Here is a 17698-nt window from a genome sequence, read left to right as displayed (position 1 = left end):
GGTTGGCCAGTCGTAACGTGCCACTATAGAAAGAAGATGAACTTTTACCAATCCGGGCCCATGGATCCATCCGGGTGCCTGGATCCATCCGAGCGCCCGGATAGTCCAAGTGCCTTCGGCAGCCACCTAGGCTCTCCCTCTTCGCTGCTGACCCGGGCACTAGGGCAACTCCAGGCACCTGGACTCCTCTTTTTTAGCCATCAACTTTCTTCAATACAAGGTTAGCACAAGTACAAATAATATATAAAGCAGAATAATTTTGATAGTCTCCAGACTGTCCGGTCATGACTTTGAGTTTCACTGAAACTCTAGATCGGACCGATATCTACTGTTCCCTCTTCAGGAAACACGTCCTCACCTACTCATCTTAGAAGATATTACCTTTTGCTAAACTATTCCTCTAGATCGTTTGGACTTTTTCTTAGCATCCAAGACTTCAAGATTTTTATTTAGTGTTCTCGACCCAAGGCTTTCCCGCCTGTAGGTGTCCACGACCCCTAGGACTTTCACCTAGTGTCCTCGATTCTAGGATTTCGCCTGACATCCTCAACCTACCAAGACTTTATCCAGTCCCATGGATCAGGACTTCATTGTCTAGTCGCAACTAGGACTTTCCACTCGCCTAGTGTCCCCTAGGACTTCTTTGCTAGTCTTAACTAGAACTTTTACTTTGTCTAAGATCACTTACGATTTTTTAGCACACTCAATTAGATTTGTTAGATCATAACACAATTTAACTTTAAACCTTTTGTCAAATATTAAAATATAAATACTAACACATTTAACTGAGCTTTCGGACGGGATGAGTAAGAAATTTTTATCTTGCTAATGACTAATTACTAGTCGATTAAAAATCATTCCAATCGACTCAAATCTAATGTAGATACTTTTCCTAATTCATCAACTCAATGGATAATGATACGGTCAGTGATGGAGGGGCCCAAGAGGAGAGGATTAGAAAAGTCCAGGCTATGTGGCGGTCAAAAGTCACGAGGAGGTGGCGGTCAACAGTCATGGTGACTTGGCGGTCAAAAAGGCAGGCTGACAGGGCAGTCAGGGCTCAGCATAGGTAGAAGCGGGTTGGAAGCGACAGAGCTGATCAGAAGTAGCCCGAGCTACAGACCTGCGGTTGAGGGCCAGGAAGTACAAAGCGCAGGATGCAAGTCGGTATCGGCAGAGCTAAGCAGAGGCCCAGAACTGGAAGTATAGGCCAATGGGTCGGAAGCGACAGAGCTGATCAGAAGTAGCCCGAGCTACAGACCTGCGGTTGAGGGCCAGGAAGTACAAAGCGCAGGATGCAAGTCGGTATCGGCAGAGCTAAGCAGAGGTCCAGAACTGGAAGTATAGGCCAATGGGTCGGAAGCGGCAAAGCTGATCAGAAGCAGCCCGAGCTATAGACCTGCGGTTGAGGGCCAGGAAGTACAAAGCGTAGGATGCAAGTCGGTATCGACAGAGCTAAGCAGAGGCCAAGAACTGGAAGTATAGGCCAATGGGTCGGAAGCGACAGAGCTGATCAGAAGTAGCCCGAGCTACAGACCTGCGGTTGAGGGCCAGGAAGTACAAAGCGCAGGATGCAAGTCGGTATCGGCAGAGCTAAGCAGAGGTCCAGAACTGGAAGTATAGGCCAATGGGTCGGAAGCGGCAGAGCTGATCAGAAGCAGCCCGAGCTACAGACCTGCGGTTGAGGGCCAGGAAGTACAAAGAGCAGGATGCAGGTTGAAGATCAGCGTAGCTATGTCTAGACAGTTAGGGCTGCAGGTCTGTGAATTGGAGGCCTAGAAATGCAAACCACAGGTGCAGGCTGGTGTGGGGACACCATGGATCGGAGGAGCTAAGTAATACGGGAGCGGAGAATCTCAACGGTCCGTCAGGGGTAATCATTACATATCAACGATGCGGGCGAAGGCGAAGGTTCCTGAAACGAAAAGATGCCCCCATAGCCAGTAGTAGCCTGCCAGCTGTCCTTCATTACAGGACAAAACCCAAGTGTGAAGGCGGAGGTTCCTAACAGAAAGATGCTTTCACAACAAATAACAGCGCGACAGGTGTCCAAGACTAGAGGACAAAGCCGGGCGTCTAACGTTTTCTGACAAGGGGGGCAGGTTCTAGCAGGAGGACACATAAAAGGGGAGAAATCCCTCGTACGTAGGTACGCGCACACACTCCCCCGTCACTTTTTTCCACAACTGTTTTCCTTTTCTTCTTCTGTCTGCTTTTTTCTGGGGAAAAAGGACCTGACTTGAGCGTTGGAGGGCCTGATCCGGGGACTTTTTCCCTAGGTTTTGGTCTCTAACGTGAGGGGGGGATCGTGTGAGTGTGCGCAGGGTCCTGCAGCCGCATCAGCCACCCGTGGGGAGCCTGCACCGCCCGCGACTTTCCGTCAATGCCCAGTCCACCGCGACCGGCCTTCGTCCGACTCAGCTTCCGGACGGGATCAAATTTGGCGCCGTCTGTGGGAACACAACAACCTGTTCCGGAGCGTGAAGATAGAGGACTCCGGTCGAAGCTCTAGCCGGAGGATCAACGTAACTATGACTGCGGGGGAGTACGAGCTTTTCAAGGAGGTTAGGAAGCAGGCCGCCTCCGAAAGACAAGGCACAGTTTCACGACCCCGCCTAGCCCTTGAGGTATCCAAAGAACTAGCTCCCGCTTCCGACAGGAGCTCAAAGAGGAAGCAGCCGAAAGAACTTCCGCGTGCTTCATTCCGAGAGCCTCGCCGCGATTATCATCGGGCCGGACCTCGCGGGCGTAGTCCAAATAAGGAGGAACCGCCAGCCTCAGTGGCGGAAAGCTCGCTACACCCGCCTCGGGATTCAGGAAAGGGGAAGGTCGTGGTCATGGCTGAAGATCTGCCCGAAGATCCTGAAGATAAGGTACCTTGCTCCGCCCAGATCTTGAAAGAAAGCCTGCCGAGGGGTTACCGAGCCCCAAACATTGGAGAATATGATGGGAGCAAGGACCCAGAAGAGCATCTGAGAAAGTTCAAGAACGCAGCTATATTGTATCAATATAGCGATGCCGTCAAATGCCGAGTCTTCCTGCACACTCTGTCTGGATCGGCGCAAAAGTGGTTCGATGGATTGCCCCCAGAATCCATCAGCCGCTTCAGGGACTTCAAAACAGCCTTCCTGCGCCATTTCGCCAGCAGTCGTAAGTACCAGAAAACCGACCACTGTCTTTTTGCTCTCAAGCAGGAGTCAACTGAGCCCCTGCGAAGCTACATCAATCGATTCAGTCAGGTAGCCAACGACGTCCCCTCTGCCACCTCTGAGATACCGATGAGCGCCTTCTCTCACGGATTGCGAGAAGGGGAATTCTTCAGAGATCTCATCAAAAACCCCGCCCGGAGTTTTGACGATATGGTGGAGAAAGCTTCGTGCTACATCAAAGTGGAGGAAGCGCAGGCCGCCAGGCGGAAAGCCGAGAAGACGATGACACCAGGCAACCGACCTGAAAGAAGAGCACCCCAGCCACCCCAGCCCTTTCAGCGCGTTCAACCCAGGCCTGCCCTCCAGCCCGCTCAGGGAGCCAGACCAGCTCCGCGGGTCGCCGCCATACAAGCGCCCAGGCCTGGACCAAGAGGAGCACCATATTGCACATATCATCGGTCCAGGACACATGATCTCAGCAACTGCTTCCAATTCGCCCGGGATTCCAGGCGAGCTGCGGAGCAAGGCTTGCCCCCCCCCCCCCCCGGCGCTAGCGCCCCAAATACAGAGAATGGAGGAAGAACGGGCTGCAGCTGGACGTGCTCGGCATGCCCGGTCCGACCTAGCTGGCCCGTCTAGCCAAGCTGGCCCCGGCGAAGACCGAAGAGACGCCGGAGAACTTGATAATCGGGGCAACGTGGCTGTGCGAGAGATTGGTATGATCTCAGGAGGGCCCACTGACGGGGACTCAGGCCGGGCCCGTAAAGCACATAGCCGGCGACTATATGTGGGGGCCGTGGGATGCAGCTACGAGCAGGCATCTGGCCCTGTCCTCAGCTTCGGGCCCCAAGACTTGGAGGGTTTAGAGCTGCCCCACGATGACGCCCTCATAATCAGGGCCGTTATTGCTAATAGCCGAGTGGCTCGGGTCTTTGTGGATACCGGGAGCTCAGTTAACATTTTATTCAGGGTTGCGTTTGAGGAGATGCAGATCGACGCCGCTGAGCTACAACCTGTAACCACTTCCTTGTACGGATTTACAGGTAATGAAGTCAAGCCCATGGGTCAGATCAAGCTGGCCATTTCCATGGGCACTGAGCCATTGGTGCGCACGCGGAGGAGCACTTTCATTGTGGTGGATTCGCCTTCCTCCTACAACGTTATCCTGGGAAGGCCAGCCCTGCATGAGTTCCGGGCTGCCGTTTCCACCTTTCACCAGAAGATCAAGTTCCCGGTCGGCGAGCAGGTCGGGGAGGTCAAGGGGGAGCAGAAAGCGTCTCGTAGCTGCTACATAGACATGGTCCGAATAGAGGCGCGCAAAAGCCGGAGGATGCAAGATGGGGGAGTACACGCTATCCAAGAGGAACCGCTACCTATTACTGAAGAACCGATCTCTTGGGATGAGGTCCAGCTACACCCCGACAGATCGGAGAGCATCACTCGCATCGCCAGTGACTTACCTCCGGAGCTTAAAGCGGAGCTAATACAGTGTCTGAGCCGCAACCGAGACGTCTTTGCTTGGTCGCCAGAGGAGTTGCCTGGGGTCAGACCAGAAGTAGCCGAGCACAAATTGCATATTATACCCGAGGCTAAGCCAGTCAAGCAGAAGAAGAGAAACTTCGCCGAAAGCGTAATAAAATTATCCGAATCAAGTAGAGCAGCCTCAAGGCCGGACACGTCCGAGAGGTGCACCGCCCCGGTTTCTAACGCCGTGTTGGTGAAGAAGCCAAACAACAAGTGGAGGGTGTGCAGACTTTCGCGACCTCAACAAAGCCACTCCCAAAGACTGTTATCCCCTCCGGATCGATCGTGGTGGACTCAACTACCGGTTGTGAAAGGATATGCATGATGGACGCTATCGTGATATAATCAAATACCCTTAGCCCAGAAGACCAGAGAAAGTCACCATAACGGCCGACGGATTTTCGCTATACCGTCATGCCATTCGACTCAGAACGCCTGAGCTACCTACCAAAGGATGATGGACAAAGTCTTCCAGATCGGGCGGAACGTAGAGGTTTATGTTGATGACATCCTGATCAAGTCCCCTCTGGCGTCCAGTCTGATAAAAGATGTAGAAGAAACCTGTGGGACTCTGAGGCAATATGGGGTGAAGCTGAATCCCTTGAAATGTCTGTTCGGGGCCAAAGGAGGGAAGTTTCTGGGCTATCTGGTGACCGAACGAGGGATAGAGGCCAACCCTGAGAAGGTGCAAGCACTTCGGAACATGCAGATCCCTCAGAATCTGAAGGAGACGCAGAAGCTGGTCGGCAGGATAACAGCCCTGTCCCGATTTATCTCCAAATCTGCAGATAGAGCGGCGCCCTTCTTCAAAGTGCTCAGGAAAGCGGCCAAGTTTCAATGGACGGAAGAATGCACACAGGCCTTTGAAGAGCTGAAGCAGTACCTGGAATCTTTGCCATCACTGTTCAAACCTGTTGTGGGAGAGCCCCTTTGGGTTTACTTGTCGGCCACCCCCGAGGCCGTGGGGGCTATGCTAGTTAAGGAGCAGGATAATGTACAACGGTCGGTGTATTTCTTCAGTCATCTATTGAAGGGGGTCGAATCTCGGTATACGGCCCTGGAAAAGTTGGTCTATGGACTTGTTCTCATGGCTCGGCGTCTCCCGCCGTATTTCTTGGCGTACCCCATTACCGTCTTGACGAACAGTACAATGGGCGGAGCTCTCACCAAGGTGGAAGTGGCGGGTCGGCTTATTAAGTGGGCAACTGAGCTAGGGGAGTATGACATACAATATCAGCCTCGAACCGCAATCAAAGCACAGGCTCTGGCAGATTTCCTGACTGAAGTATACCCAGCGGACTCAGAAGAGGTCTGGAAAATCTACGTGGACGGGTCGGCTACCCATCGGGGGAGTGGCGTAGGAGCACTGCTCATATCCCCACACGGAGATATTATGCAGTTGGTCGTGCGATTAAATTTCAGAGCCACCAACAATGAGGTAGAATATGAAGCTCTACTAACAGGCCTGCAAGCAGCTCGGCATGTGGGGGTGAGCCGAGTCGTCATATATTCCGATTCCCAGCTGGTAACGCAGCAGACAACCGGGCAATTTGGGGTGAATAGCGAGAGGATGCAAGTTTATAAGGAGGCTTATGAAAAGATGAAGGGAGAATTCAAGGAGGTCACAGTCACGAAGATTCCTAGAGTTGAAAATGAAAAAGCGGATGAGTTGGCTAAAATGGCTAGTTCCCTGAGTACATGGACGCTCGACCGATCTATAGCGCAGACCTTCCTTGTAGCCCAGATAGATTTACAGAATAACGCGGGAGAAGTAATTGATTGGAGAGCGCCCATAATGAGCTTTCTTCAGCAAGGAGCCATATCCACTAATCCCGAGGAAGCGCGTATGATCAGGAGGCAAGCCCACTCTTATGCAATGATTGGGGATCAGCTGTACAAAAAGTCTTTCTCCAGACCTCTACTCAAGTGCCTGAATATGGAGGAAGCGGACCTGGATGCCGATACACTCTGGGTGCCGTGGTAATCACGGGGAAGGGGCGAGCTTTCTGCTCCGGAGTCGACCTCACGGCTGCACAGGGTGTGTTTAAAGGTGACGTCAAGGACGAGGAATCCGATCCCGTGATCCAGATGGAGCGATTTCGCAAGCCCATAATGGGGGCTATCAAGGGTTACGCCGTGGCAGAGGCGCTTCTTGTTGGTAGCAGTAGACTACTTCTCCAAGTGGGTAGAAGCAGAAGCCCTAGCCAGAATCACTGAAGATGCGGTGATCCAGTTCCTGTGGAAAAACATCTTTTGCAGATTTGGCTTACCCCATAAGTTAGTGTCGGACAATGGCAGACAATTCCAGGGGCACAGGATATAGAATTGGTGCAAGGGGTTCGGCATAACTCAGGCCTTCACCTCAGTGGCTCATCCTCAAAGTAATGGTCAGACCGAGGTGGTCAATCGGGAAATAGTACGCGGGCTTAAAGTCAAGCTGGATCACATGGGAGGCAGCTGGGTGGACGAGCTCCCAGGCATTTTGTGGGCCTACCGTACGACGCCCCGAGAGAGCACAGGTCTGACACCCTTCCATCTAGTCTATGGTAATGAAGCGGTGGTTCCTTTGGAGGTCGGGATACCTTCTGTGAGAAGGATGATGTACGACGGAGAAAACACCGAGCGGCGGCTGGCGGAACTGGATTTCATCAGCGAAATTCGTGAGCAAACAGCTGCCAGGTTGGAAGCCTACAGACAGGATGAGACAGAACTATAATAGGAAGGTGATCCCTCGGTTCTTCGGAGAAGGTGACCTGGTCTGGAAGCAGATAAAGCCCTTAGGGGAAGTGACGAAGTTGACTCCTCAATGGGATGGGTCGTACAAGGTTATCAAGAGATTAGCATCGGGAGCCTACTATTTACAAGACGCTCAAGGAAGGAAGTTGGATCGACCTTGGAGTGCCAACTACTTGCGGCTCTATCGAGTTTGAGGGGGTTGGCTCTGTGGACGTAGGCTGGATCAGACGAGGGGCGTGGAAACAGTAGGATAGTCAAGTGAAAACTCGAAAAGACATATGTACATGTAACGATTTCCCAGTTTAAGTGTCTAGTACAGATCATTTGAAAGGAGCAAAAATCTCATCCGGAAAGCCTTGAATGATTAAGTTGTGATTCAAGAAGTCTGCTGCGGGGATGGAGCTCAAGAAGCCCTGCGCGTTCAGTTGCCTGATAACTCCCACCGCCGTATATGGCACGGTCATAGCAAAGCATGCCCCAGCCTGGGATAGAAATTCAGGGGAAGTCAGATACAACATTCGGCTTCGCAGGCAACGAGCTTCTTCTCCCTCTTGATAGGCTGACAAGGCTGTAGACACTCCCGCCAGAGCCGCCCGAGACTGAGACAGTTCCTCCCTCAAGGCCTGTAGCTCTACTTCCTGGGCTGCCAACTTAGCTGCATGAGCCTCTAGCTTATTGTCCTTCTCCTGTATCAGGGTATCTCTGGACTGAATCTCCCGAACCTGGTGGGCGAGCTGTTGCTGATATCCCGCCTCTTGTGCAGCTCTTTCTTCACGCACAGCTCGGAGCTCATCTCTGACCTGCGTCAGAGACCTTTTTTGTCGCTCAGTCTGGTTGGTTAAAGCTCGAATCTCGGCTCGCAAGGCGTGGCTGGCTTGATCGAGATCATTCAGTTGTAGCTCTAGTTCGGAGACTTTGTCCCGGAGGTCTTTGCTTTCATGATGGAGGGTGTGGAAGGATTGGTTCAGCACCAAGGACTCTGCGTGAGTCTAGAGCAAGAATAACAGCCCTCAGTTAAAACAAACTCGCATTCAGGAGAAAGAACAAGGTACTTACTTTAGCCCAAGACTTCGAGAACCTATCCATTTGAGCTAAGGGCGACAAGCTACCCATTTGATTCATGCTCTCTGCCCACAAGCTGCCAAGGCAGCCTTTCATAGTCAAGACGCTAGTAGAGACATCATGTCGTCGAGCCTGAGGTGCTTCAGAGGGGATAGTGGTCCTATAACAATGGCGGGCAGGTTGAGAAGGGCCGGCGGGTTGAGAAGGGTCTGCGTTCGAGCCGGGAGGAGTAGGAGGCGCCTCGGGAGTGGGCTCGCCTGATGCCGGGCCACGTTGCTCATCGGGGCTGTCCTCCTCCTGAGGAAGGGGGGCAGAACGAAACGCAGAGGGTCTTCCCCTGTAGGGGTTGGGGGAGGCTGCCAGGGAAATAACGCAACAATAACAAGAGGAAATGATGTTAGAGCCAGCCATGATGACGGCAAGGAGCACTGCGGTGATAAGGGAACAGTATAGAGTCTGCGAGAAGTCAGACCTGGTCTTCGGCGCCGTCTTTGAAGTTGGGGCTGACCATCAGAGCCAGAATCGTCAGAATGAGGTAGACCCTGGGAGGGGGCCGTGGCATCGCCACCCGCAGCGCCTTGACCAGACAAGTTTCGACCCGCGCGATGAAGAGCCGCGCGACCCCTTCGGGAGGCCCGGGGGGCTCCTCGGAAGACCCGCCTAGCTCGATGGCTAGCCTGAGCATGACCCTGATCCCTGCTCGGGGCGACCTGTGAAGGAGGAGCTTCATGCGCAGTGGGGTCGGAAACGGGTCGGACTGCTGCCCCGGGGGGAACGGGGCCGGGATAAGGGAGTAGCCTCCTCTCCAAGATTACTCGGCCACGTCGCATTATTTCCAGATCATCTAGGGGCAGGGGCAGAACCTCAGAGGCACGATACAGGGCCTCCGCTGTAGGCGTCAACACGGAGGGTTATCTTTGCAGATAAAACAAGCGTAAGCAGAAGAGAAGAGCCAGGCGCGGATTTACCCAATGAGCGCGGCGCCCCAGAGAAGGAGGGATTCAGACGGAAAAAAGAAAGCATGTCTTCAGATAGCAGTCTCGTCAGATCCAAGCGCCAAAGCTCTATTCTTGTCGCCGCTACAGCATAGGAGAGGTCCATATGATACTCTTCCAACGCGGGGGCGGAGGAAGTTCAGGTTGCCAACGCATAGGCCAGCCTGTCTCTTCAGGAAACCGGAGAAAAAAGAATTTTTTCCTCCAGTTGGCGTGAGGAGGAGGAAGACGGGAGAAAAAGGCAGTTTGACTGCGAGCTTGAAAGTCAAAAAGACCATCGGCACGCCGAGCAAGGGCGAAGAAGCAGTGAAAGAGGGGAGTAGACCAGGAAACTTCGCAAACCTCACAGAGTATCACGAAGCCACATAAAATCTTTATGGAGTCGGGAGTTAACTGACCTAAGGGGATGTTGAAGTAGTGGCACACTCCAGATAGGAAAGGATGTGGAGGTAGACGAAGGCCAGACACAAATTGCTCAGTGAAGAAAGTACACGAACCCGGCGGAGGATCGAAGTAAAGGTTTACAACAGTGGGAATGATAGGGCGGAAGCTGACAGAGATTTCATAAGTGTACCGTAGGTCATCCCAATCTAACTCAGCGAAGTTCGAAACGCTTGGGAAATGCTCCGCCAACAGAGAGGCCCAGGAAGGAGAGGCCATAGAGGAAGGTAACACCTTAGAGGGTGGAGAGGACAATCGCAAAGGAGCGCCAAAGGGGGAGGGACGGATCACGGCAAGGTCTCGGAGGAAACTAGTCGGCGGCGGCGACGTTTGAAGGCTCTACTGTGATGATGAAAGAAAGAGTCAGATGATACTTATAGGTATGGTGGGTGCAGGACATTTTCGTAAGACAGCAACGGGCGGTAGATGCAGGGTTTGGAGTAGACAAGGAACGCTCTGTGATGAGCTTCGAGAAGGTAACCAGGGGGCATTAAGGGAACGACAAGGGCTCGATATACGAAGTGCCTCCCTAGGAAATTGTTTCAAACAGGACAAAAGTGTACGGAGGGGTTCCCAGAAGGCGGATAAGTCAAATCAGCGAGTTGCACGGACACGCGAGGTAGCCTTTAGCCCAGGCCAGCTCAGTAGAAGGGCAGCGATGGGGAGAGAGGCTACGTAGCGAAGGAAAATAGACAAGGGAAATCTGATCATCGGAGCTCGGCCGAAATCAACGAACGACTGCCCACGAAAAACAAGCTACAAGCACGCGAAGGGGACGCGGCACAGTTGTCGGATCGCAGGGGAAATCGGAGATAAGCAGATCGAGGTCAGTACGATTACACAAATACCACCAAAGAAGAGCTGATAGCCACGCGTCAAACGGCAAGCGGCATAACATAGTTTTAGTTACACTACATTCGGAGAAGGAGGAGACAGGTTATCAGGAGTCGACTGAGGAGAAGCTGGGTCGGTTGGCTCAGCAGGAGGAGGGGCAAGGGCTTCAGAAGCTTCGGGGAGGGCGGCAGGAAGACCCTGGGGAGACACCTCTACGGGGGTTGAAGCGGCAGCAGGGGGAGGAGCAGCCTGGAAGAAGAGCCCGTCATCCGCCTCAAAGGAGGGGAAGGTGTCCTGCGGCAATTCCCGGGCCAAGCGAGCAGTATCCAAGAAAGCGGCGGGGGGCGCTGCGCGCAAATAACCTTGCTCGAAAGCTTGTCTCACCCCGCCAGCAGCCCCGTAACTCAGCAGCAGGACCATCCAGCGCCCCAGCTTCTGAAGGAAGAAGGAAGAACGAACATAGGCCAAGCGGTAGGCCTTCAGCCGCCCGAGCTCTCCCCGCCTGTACTCGCCATGGCGTCCTTGTCCCGAGTAGCCTCCAGACGAGCTGCAGCCAGTCACTCGACCGAGACACCGCCTCCCGGCCCGCGAAGCTCACCGCAAAGATTGAAGCCGGGCCGCAGCTTCCCACCGAGCTCACAGGTGGTTTCCACCCACGCCGCACCGACACGGTTGAGCTTCACCAACCCCATCGTAGGAGCTCCCAACCTGCTTCAAGAAAGCCACCGGATCGGGCAAGCCCGCCTCGGTTTTCAGAGGTCGCTACCGACGGCTGCCCACTTCGAGAGGCCGAGAGGACTCACTGCTTTAAGGCCGCCCAATGCCCGCAGCCTATTGATGCGGCCGAAAGGGCCCGGCAGAGGCCGATTCCCGGCCAGAGGTAGACAGGAGTCCGGCCTGTGGAGGGCTCGGGAGGAGCTGTGAAAGATGAAGGGGGTTCCAGTTCCCGGAGACGGGCCTTGAGTGCCACATTCTCCCGTTCTAGCTCGGCCGCTCGTTGGACTACGCTCAAACTCGCCGAGCAGGTCTGCAAGTGCCCATAGGATGGGAAAGGAGGTTATGGAAACACACACGCACACCCAGAAAAAGGAAAGAAGGGAAGAAGGGACTCACCGCGACTAGAGAACAAGCAACCTGATCGAGCTCTTCCAGAGGGTATTCGCTTTCCCAGAACTGTCGATGAGCCGATTGCCAGGAGTTGGCTAAGGCCCCGTGGAAGTCGACCCTGCCAAAAAAAGGGGATGAGGGAGCAGCCGGCACGTTCGCCGGGTCAGTCGCCGAAGGAAGCCTCCAGAGGGCCCTAAAAGCCCAGTCCGAGGAGGGCGATTCAGAAATAGGCACGGCCGAGCTCGTTGGCATCAGAGGGGAGGAGGCTGGAGGAGTCAACGAATCCAAGGGTTGGCCACCAGAAGATGAAGGCGGGGCAGGTAGCACGCTCTGGAGTGGCGCCGTAGTAAGTCGGTCTAACGGCGGGCTTGCCACCTCCAGGTCATAGGCCTGTTCCTGGCCCAAACTTGTCTCCTGAGCCGAGCTCGTGCCCGAAGACTTGGAGGGGGAAGAAAGAATCACCACGCGTTGGCGCTGTGAAGGTGGAGGAGAAGCGGCGGTGACCGGGGCCGTCCGTTTTCTATTGCGCGTCACACGCAGCCGCAGAGTAGAACGGGGAGGAGGAGCCTGTCTAGTGGGCGAGGAAGCAGTCGCCGGTTGATCGGAGGTGTGGGACAATGCTGGGTCTGCAGCGCTGGGGGAAGGTAGCACTGAGAGCGGCGGGGCAATCACAACATCAGAGGGCGAGGGTGCTGGAAGTTGAGGACCGAGGGCAGCAGCTGGATCAGAAGGTAGGTCTGGTGTCAGCTCCTGATGCAGGGCTTCAAGGACAGCAACTGCGGGCGTCTCTTGGCAGGTGAAGGAACGGAGGATAGTGGCCGCTACAAGAATAAAAAAGAAAAGGCACCTCAGTTAGCGAAGAACGGCGTGCAAGAATAGACAACTTACCAAAGGGAGCTCCGATTTTTGCAGGGACGGGACTAAGACCGAAGGTGTATAAAATGCCTTCCCGCATCAACACAGACAAGCGAACAATAACACCGGTCAACTTGTCCGCAGCTGCAAAGCAGGCAGATTCATGAACATGTGGGGGAAAAGCCGAAGCCGGGAGGGGGCGCCACTGAGAAGATCCGGCTAAGGGGGAAGGCGGTTTAAGAAAGAAACAGCCGGACCTCCAGCCCTAAGTGGAAGAAGGTAGGCGATCAAAGAACTTAAAGCCCGGCTTGGCCTGAACGTTGAATATCCCCGCCTCGGCTTGCCGGAAAGAATAGAAGTGCTGGAATAGGTGAGGCGTCAAGGGAACTCGATAGATACGGCATAAGATGATGGTTCCACAGATAGCTCGAAATACATTGGGAGCAAACTGGGAGATGCCTATGCCGCAATACTGGCACAAGCCTGAAATAAAGGGGTGCAAAGGAAAGCGAAGACCGCCCACAATCTGATCTCTAAAAATAGTGATAAAACCTTCAGGAGGAGACGAAGGATGCTCATGGGGTGATGGGAGTCGAAGCTCATATGAGGAATCCAATTGCAGAAGGGATTGTAATACCGACAGGTCACGGTGGTCCAAATCCGAAAGATAGCATGAATACCAGGGGAGGTCCTTACCGTCCATGGTCGCGAGGGAGGAGCAAGCGAGAAAGTTAGAGGCGAGAAGGATCACAGGCCAGGAACGATCAGAAGGGCAGAGGGGTCACGAGCTCAGGCCGGAAGATGGCAAGTTGCACTAGCAAGGACGAGCACGGAGGAGGAGGGGAGGAGAACGAAGCGTTGGAAAGGAAGCGGGAGATAACCTTTAGGGTTTATAAAGCCCATTCATGCCTGAGAAGCATCAAGAATCGGGCCGAGTATCTTTTTGGGTAAACCCGCCCCGAGCCGTCTAAAGGGAAGTAAGCACGGAGGCGTACGAAAAAGGTATGGAAACTGACGTCAGGAAGCGTGGACCATAAATGCAACGGACAGGTGTCAGCATAAGAATGAACCTATTAAAGATAGGCGCGGCGGAGTAATCATGACAAGGTGTGGCTCTAAAAAAGAGGCATCCCTCGGTAAGGTCGAGTGGGAGATTTTACAGAGCTGCAAGGGCCAGGCAATCCAGTAGGGGGCGCGCAGGGAACAGGGCTGATCAGCGGAGGTTAGGAAGGCACGGGTTGGCAGTCAAGGGAGTTGCTTACTCGGAGTAGCTAGGCAAGCATCTCAGTGGAGACAGCCCCCAGGTCGGTTCGTTAACCACACCAGCATGCAAAGGCACGCGAAGCTCCCACAAGCTAGAAGAGCGTTGCATGCCCAGGGCCGAATAAGGTTCATGTTCCCTCTCTCCCGCCCACATCCTATACTATGCATGATATGCTTGCAGGAAGACGAGGGATGCGGCAGAATGAGCGTAAAACTGGCGAATAACGCCCAGCCCAGTAGAAGTAATTAAGGCGGTTCAGATGAGGCAGATGGAGGCTGAAGAGAGCATCACATCTGTGCTACTAGTGAGGAGGGTCCAACAGGTCTCGGACCAGCGCCATCGCCACCGGTCTCGGACCGGAGTATCATTACTGGTCTCGGACCAGTGCCATCGCCACCGGTCTGACCGAGATCGAACTCGCCCCCAGGCGATATAAGTGAGCTCGCCTCACGCCCAACGACCTTCTTAGGTCGGCTCCCATGCGAGAATTAAAGTGAACCCGTGCTCACGCCCAACGACCTTTTAGGTCGGTAGTCCCAGACTCTCGCCCCAGTGTGAGTTATAAGTGAGCTCTGTCCTCACGCCCAACGACCTTCTTAGGTCGGCTCCCATGCGAGAATTAAAAGTGAGCCCCGTGCTCACGCCCAACGACCTTTTAGGTCGGTAGTCCCAGACTCTCGCCCCAGTGCGAGTTATAAGTGAGCTCTGCTCTCACGCCCAACGACCTTCTTAGGTCGGCTCCCATGCGAGAATTAAAAGTGAGCCCCGTGCTCACGCCCAACGACCTTTTAGGTCGGTAGTCCCAGACTCTCGCCTCAGTGCGAGTTATAAGTGAGCTCTGTCCTCACGCCCAACGACCTTCTTAGGTCGGCTCCCATGCGAGAATCAAAAGTGAGCCCCGTGCTCACGCCCAACGACCTTTTAGGTCGGTAGTCCCAGACTCTCGCCCCAGTGCGAGTTATAAGTGAGCTCTGCTCTCACGCCCAACGACCTTCTTAGGTCGGCTCCCATGCGAGAATCAAAAGTGAGCTCTGTCCTCACGACCAACGACCTTTCAGGTCGGCCCCATGCGGGAATCAAAAATCAGCCCCTCTGTGAAAATCATAAGCGAGCTCGGTGCCTATGCCTAACTACCTTGCTGAGAGATGTGCCTCACCTTGAGCAGGGCGTTTTTCATAATCAGGTCAGCTACATCTAGCTTTACTTTGCACGAATTTCAAATATGTAGCAAATACGCAGGGCAAGGGATGCGGAGCCCCATCTACCCTACTCCTACAGCGCCAATATTAACTACGAAATCAGGTTTTACACGTTCATCACAGTTGCAATTTTTAAGCACTACATTGACTTTATTATCCAAGATACATGCATGAAAAGAAATCATGAAGCGACTCTAGGCTCTTACACAAGGGCCAATCTCTAAAAAAATGTTTGCTAGATGAAAATTGAGCAGGAGAAACTGGGCCAAAAGGGGACGGATCTACAAGCATAGCAGCGCAGTTCAGCAAGGGAGGGATACAGCCAAGGCTACAGGCAGAAACGCCTCCTGACAAAGGAGCCACCGTGACAACTATTCCCCAGGCCAGCTTTGACTCGTGGAAGGAATTGGCCCTGGGGAACGAGCACTCCTGCGTGAAGACCTGTCGGGAGATTCAGGCGCGCTCACGGCCCGGGCCAGCTCCACGTGAAGGGAGTCGATGACTGTTTGTTGCCGGGCGAGCGTGTCTTGTTTGTCCTCAAGAACCGCACGGAGGAGAGATAACTCTGTCTCATGCTCTCGTTGCAAACGGTCTTGGCGGCTAATTTGGTGCTGCAGATCAAACTGGTATTCGTCTTTCATCGCCTTTTCTGCATGCACGCGAGATTTTGTAAGACGATACAGGGCGTCCATGTTATGCAAGGCAGCCAACAGACGAGCCCGATCCCTGGACAGGCGCTCCAGTTCGCGTTGTTTCTCGGCAAGTTGCGAGGTGAGCTGATCTATCCGCATTTGGGAAGGTGGTTGATTAACTTCATCAAAAGAAGGAGAATGCATTTCGGGGGAAAAAAGCAGGTAAAGCGCGGGTGAGTAAGAGGTAGTAGGGAAGCAGGAATGAAGAAGGATGGAGCGAAGAAGTGACCGTGAGGCTCCTTATAAAGAAGGCGGGGGGCCAAGTCAAAGCAAAGGCATGGGCACGACACCCCAAGCGACTGACGACATAATGAAGAAGGCATGGTATCCCAAGCAACGCGACACAAAAGCTGATGCGTCACGCAGGAAGCAGGGTGCGCAGAGATATGCTGAGATCATGGAGATACGCTGAGGCAGATACACAGAGATCTGCTGAAGTCACAAAGATAGGCCGAAGTCACAGAAATATGCAGAGGTCTAGTCAGTCAGACTGTCGTCCTCCTTCGACTAGACTTGTGGGGGAGGCTTGTGATACGGTCAGTGATGGAGGGGCCCAAGAGGAGAGGATTAGAAAAGTCCAGGCTATGTGGCGGTCAAAAGTCACGAGGAGGTGGCGGTCAACAGTCATGGCGACTTGGCGGTCAAAAAGGCAGGCTGACAGGGCAGTCAGGGCTCAGCATAGGTAGAAGCGGGTTGGAAGCGACAGAGCTGATCAGAAGTAGCCCGAGCTACAGACCTGCGGTTGAGGGCCAGGAAGTATAAAGCGCAGGATGCAAGTCGGTATCGGCAGAGCTAAGCAGAGGCCCAGAACTGGAAGTATAGGCCAATGGGTCGGAAGCGACAGAGCTGATCAGAAGTAGCCCGAGCTACTGAGGGCCAGGAAGTACAAAGCGCAGGATGCAAGTCAGTATCGGCAGAGCTAAGCAGAGGTCAGAACTGGAAGTATAGGCCAATGGGTCAGGGTTGGCAGAGCTGAGCAGATACAGACCTGCGGTTGAGGGCCAGGAAGTACAAAGCGCAGGATGCAAGTCAGACGGCAGAGCTAAGCAGGCCCGTAATCGGAAGTATAGGCCAATGGGCTCAAGCAGTAGCCGATCGGCAGCCGAAGCAGACTGCGGTTGAGGGCCAGGAAGTACAAAGCGCAGGATGCAAGTCGGTATCGGCAGAGCTAAGCAGAGGCCAAGAACTAGAAGTATAGGCCAATGGGTCGGAAGCGACAGAGCTGATCAGAAGTAGCCCGAGCTACAGACCTGCGGTTGAGGGCCAGGAAGTACAAAGCGCAGGATGCAGGTTGAAGATCAGCGTAGCTATGTCTAGACAGTTAGGGCTGCAGGTCTGCGAATTGGAGGCCTGGAAATGCAAACCACAGGTGCAGGCTGGTGCGGGGACACCGTGGATCGGAGGAGCTAAGTAATACGGGAGCGGAGAATCTCAACGGTCCGTCAGGGGTAATCATTACATACCAACGATGCGGGCGAAGGCGAAGGTTCCTGAAACGAAAAGATGCCCTCATAGCAGTAGTAGCCTGCCAGCTGTCCTTCAGTACAGGACAAAACCCAAGTGCGAAGGCGGAGGTTCCTAACAGAAAGATGCTTTCACAACAAATAGCAGCGCGACAAAGTCGGGCGTCTAACGTTTTCTGACAAGGGGGGCAGGTTCTAGCAGGAGGACGTATAAAAGGGGAGAAATCCCTCGTACGTAGGTACGCGCACACACTCCCCCGTCACTTTTTTCCACAACTGTTTTCCTTTTCTTCTTCTGTCTACTTTTTTCTGGGGAAAAAGGACCTGACTTGAGCGTCGGAGGGCCTGATCTGGGGACTTTTTCCCTGGGTTTTGGT

This window comes from Zingiber officinale, chromosome 10A (assembly GCF_018446385.1).
Source record: "Zingiber officinale cultivar Zhangliang chromosome 10A, Zo_v1.1, whole genome shotgun sequence".
In the NCBI taxonomy this organism is placed as follows: Eukaryota; Viridiplantae; Streptophyta; class Magnoliopsida; order Zingiberales; family Zingiberaceae; genus Zingiber; species Zingiber officinale.
Note: the sequence above shows the minus strand (reverse complement) of the source record.